Consider the following 4,562-nt stretch of genomic DNA (forward strand, 5'->3'; position numbering starts at 1 on the left):
GGGCAGGGGGCGGCTGAAACCAGGCGGGCCTGGTGGAACCCCACGTTGGGCTGTACTAACACTGTTGGGTTGGTTTGCAAGATGAGCAGGCCCAAACGTAATTGGACCATAAGCAGCAGGTGAGGGAGCAGTAGGCCTGTGTGCAATAATCTGATGTTGGGCTGCAGCATAGTTGAGGAGTTGGGCCTGAGTGAGGCCTGTGGACCGATTAAAACCAGCAGATGATCCTGTGGTTGAGCGACGATTGGGATGCGAGTGAATATAGCGGCACCTGTTCTCAAATCTACAATATCCACGTTGGAAATTGCAGCATACTGGTGGCGATGGTGACGGCGAAGTTGAGGGGCGAGAAGATTGCGTCACAAGGGCCGCCGGATGCGACGAATTCAGTGGCGGCTCAATCGTGGTGCGATTTTTTCCATTAAGTGTCATTTCCTCCATAGAGAGCATTGAACGGACCGTATCAAGAGTCGGGAAAGTTTCACGGTGAATAATGATATGTTTGGCATGTGCAAATCGATCAGGTAACCCGTTAACCGCATACATAACAAGATCGTTGTCTTCAATTTTGCCTTCAAGATTGCGGATTTGTGTAGCCAGGTGATCGATCTTACCAAAGTATTCTTCAACCGTTGAGGTGCCCATGTCGAGATTGCGAAGGTCAGCCTGCAATTCCATTTGTTTTGATTGTTTGTTGTCAAGGAATAATTTCTCAAGGAATTTCCACGCATCATGGGCGGTTTCGGGTTCGGAATTTAATAAGCGTTCGAGAAGAGAGGGCGAGATGGTGTTATAAATCCAAGTGGTTACAACAGCGTTTGCCTTGATCCAATCGGCATCCGCTTGTTCTTCGAGTGTGGATGGTCGCATAATGAGGCCGGAGACATCGAAACCGGCACAATGAGTGGTAAAAAGTCGTTTCCAGTGGGAGTAATTTAATTTTGCGAGGTTGAGTTCGACGGAAACGAGGTGATGAACGGAGGTAACGGTGTAGATTTTGTCAAATTTGTTGGGAGCCATGAGGTTGAGAAGGTGTATGAAGTCAGAGAAGAAGGATGAATTGGTGTTGATGGAGTGAAACGAATGGGGTGAGGGGAAGCTGTTAGTCTGATACCATGTTGGATTACATAGGGTAATTATGCTTTGTATTGCTTGATAAACATAATACAATAGGAGCAATATATAGGACATCACGTGTACATATGAAAGGACATGCAATAAATACAGTAATGGTGGTAATGTGAATGGTCTAACAAAAATATCCTCAAACATTAGTTTATGTATTAGATATGCATTTATTCAACCTATTATTTACTTTTTATACGTGAGTGATTATACATTTCTTTTTTCTTTTTTTACGTAAAAATAAATTAATATTAAAAGAAAGTGAGGAAAGTTTGATCAAGAAATGAAAGAACACTGAGAACAATATGAGAGCTTAAGAAAGTAAACCAAAACGAAGCACGATAAGGAGTCACTACTAAGACTAAACTCTTGGCCGAGCTAACCACCGAGCAAAGACAAAACGAAATACAAGCTAACAAAACCGAAAAAACTACCAAACAAACACTAAAACACTTGTCAGCAAACAATAAAAAGAAAACAAAAGCAACGTAAATAAAGCCTTAGCCTGATGGTCTTACCCCGTTAATTGAGCCGTTATTAACAACCCGAGCTTTTCAGCGGTCAAGCTTGCTTTTTAACTCTTTGGACCCAGCCAGATAAGCCTTCCATCCACCACAAAGAAACGAACCGATTTCCCGATTTATTATACATTCTGAAATTCAAGAAAATTACGAGTTTATTAAATGCACATTTTTCATCAGGAACACGTCATTATATCCGAGTTTAATCATGACCATAACCATCCCAATAAAAACGACTTGAAATGTAAAGATGTTCAAAATTCTTAATGTAAGAGTGTTATTTTGAGTGTTGATATTTTGAAAATCCATTTTTGATGGATTCATATAAGTTTACTAAAGAACTCTTAAGCTGTGTTCAAGAGTATTTAATTGAACGAAAGTGAATGAAATGAAAGAGAGAGAAAGTGGATCAGCCAAAATTAAAAGGAGGAGGTGGAAGAGAAATTAGACTAAAAACACTTTCAAATCATTTCTCTTCTCTCAAAAAAAAAAAAAATTTAGGAACACCATTTCTTTAAATTTTCCTTCCACTTCATTTCATTTTCCTTCAAATTTCAACTTGGGAACAAAGCCTTAAATAATGTTTTAATTTGTTTTTGGTTGTCTAAGAAAGCTAGCTTCAAATGATAACTATCATATGTGAATTTAGAAATATCACCAACCTTTATAAATAGAAAGTACTCCATAACAGTTTATTGAAATTACAAATCGTTTTCTTTGACCATTTTTTATAGATGAAATGAACCAATCGGATTCATGCCAATACTTCCCCAATCTCCCGCCAAAGCCATCAAACAAAAAATCATATCCCTAATTCACAACACAAATCAACTTAATGACATTCTTCAAATTCATGCATTTCTTATTAAAGCTTCCCTACAATCCAACAACTTTATAATTACCAAGCTCCTTTGTAAATTGTCGTTAAAATCTTCTGCTAATTTGCGATACGCACGGAACGTGTTCGATGAAATGCCAAGTCCAGATACTTTTCTTTATAACACCATCATTAGAGCTTACTTGAATTCCCAAAACCATGTTGAGTGTTTGTCATTATTTCTCCGATTACGTCGCCAAGATCACCTTTTTGTAGATAGTTTCAGTTTGTCTCTTGTGGCTCAAGCATGTGGAAGGTCAAGTGTTGTTAAATTTGGGCAAATGGTGCATACCCAGGTTTTGAAACTTGGGTTTGATAGTGATTTGTTTGTTCAAACGGGTTTGATTGAAATGTATGTGAAATTCGGGTTGGTGGGGTTTGCGAAGAAGGTGTTTGGCGGAATGAAAGATCCGGACTTGGTGTCATATAATGTATTGTTGGCGGAGTATGTGAGGATTGGGGAAATGGGTTTAGCGCGACAACTGTTTGATAAAATGTCTCAAAGAGATTTAGTATCATGGAATACCATGATTCATGGTTATGCCTCACTTGGCCATGTCGGTACATTCGCCAGTCCATTATCTGATACAGATTTTGTTTCTTCGAGCTCTAGGGTTGGTCGATATTCAAAAAGTAGCATGTCTCACGAGGCGTTAAGACTGTTTAATGGGATGCAGTTAGCTAAGTTGTTACCTGATAAAATCACTTATGTGAGTGTGTTGTCTGCGTGTGGCGATTTAGGTGCTTTAAGTATGGTCAAGACTGTTCATAAGTACATAAACAGAAACCGAATCGAACTAGACATAAAGATTGGTACTTCACTAGTCGACAAAGTGTGGGGATATTGCTAATGCAGTACAGGTTTTTAGTAGTATGAAAACAAGAGATGTGTATATATGGAGTGCAATGATTATGGGTCTCGCAAACCATGGATATGGTGATGTGGCGATTGATTATTTTCATAAGATGATATCGGAAGGAATTAAACGTAATGGTATTACTTTAATAGGTGTTTTAACCTCGTGTAGTCATATTGGTTTGGTTAACAACGGGTGGAAATACTTTAACGCTATGAGTGATGAATACGGACTAACAACAGAAATCGAACATTATGGTTGCGTGGTTGATATATTAAGTCGAGCAGGGCATATAGATGCAGCTAGAAGTTTGATAAATGATATGCCCTTTGAACCAGACGCGATAATTTGGAGAACGCTTCTTGGTGCGTGTAAGATTTATAAAAATGTTGAAATGGCTGAAGAAGCTACTAGTAAAATACTTTCACTAGAAGGTTATAAAGATGGAAATTATGTGCTTTTATCGAATGTATATTCCGAAGCAAAGAAATGGGACAAAGTTTTGAATGTTAGAAATGAGATGAAAGACGTTAGGATTCAAAAGGTTCCTGGGAGTAGTTCGACTGAGGTTAGCGATTAAGTTCATGAAGTTATTTTTAGCATGACAATGGGGCATTATATTCGCATTGCCTAAAACCTCAGAATTTGTGATGACTTGCAATATCGACATCAACATTTCCCAATCCCGCCGATGCTGGGTATGGGGATGTACAATCTAGATAGTCATAATTTCGAAGGGAGACTGCTTCCAGAAAAACCTTCGGCCGCCCTAGATGTAGTGATGACTTGCGTTTACGCTAATATCAAAGGTATATAATATAATGAAACTTCGAAATCACTACCATCATATACGCTATAAGAGTGTTTGGTTCACATGATTTAATGGAATTAGAATCTCAATTCAACTTCTTTACATAAAGAGTGTCTGCTCCAAAAAGTTTGTTCATAATCTTACCGATATCCACCGGCCTCGCCCAAATTTTAAATTTAACATCATCATTGAAATTCTAACTAATTAAATAAGTTAGTGAAGATATACGAAATATGTCTGATTTTAAACGAGAGTCGTGCTTCAAATGAAAAAACCACTTGAACATATCATATTTATAGGAACTCGAAACTCCACTAGTTACTACTTTAAAACTTCATTAGTTACAAATCAATGTAAGGCATCATATAAAT

The 4,562-nt window shown here is 38.1% G+C and overlaps 1 pseudogene; it reads left to right on the forward strand.

Annotated features, from left to right (window-relative positions):
• The first annotated feature begins 2,384 nt into the window (after nucleotides 1–2,384).
• On the forward strand, nucleotides 2,385–4,202 carry LOC139874789 (putative pentatricopeptide repeat-containing protein At5g40405; annotated as a pseudogene).
• Nucleotides 4,203–4,562: the final 360 nt, after the last annotated feature.

Source organism: Rutidosis leptorrhynchoides, chromosome 11 (assembly GCF_046630445.1).
Source record: "Rutidosis leptorrhynchoides isolate AG116_Rl617_1_P2 chromosome 11, CSIRO_AGI_Rlap_v1, whole genome shotgun sequence".
Classification (NCBI taxonomy): domain Eukaryota; kingdom Viridiplantae; phylum Streptophyta; class Magnoliopsida; order Asterales; family Asteraceae; genus Rutidosis; species Rutidosis leptorrhynchoides.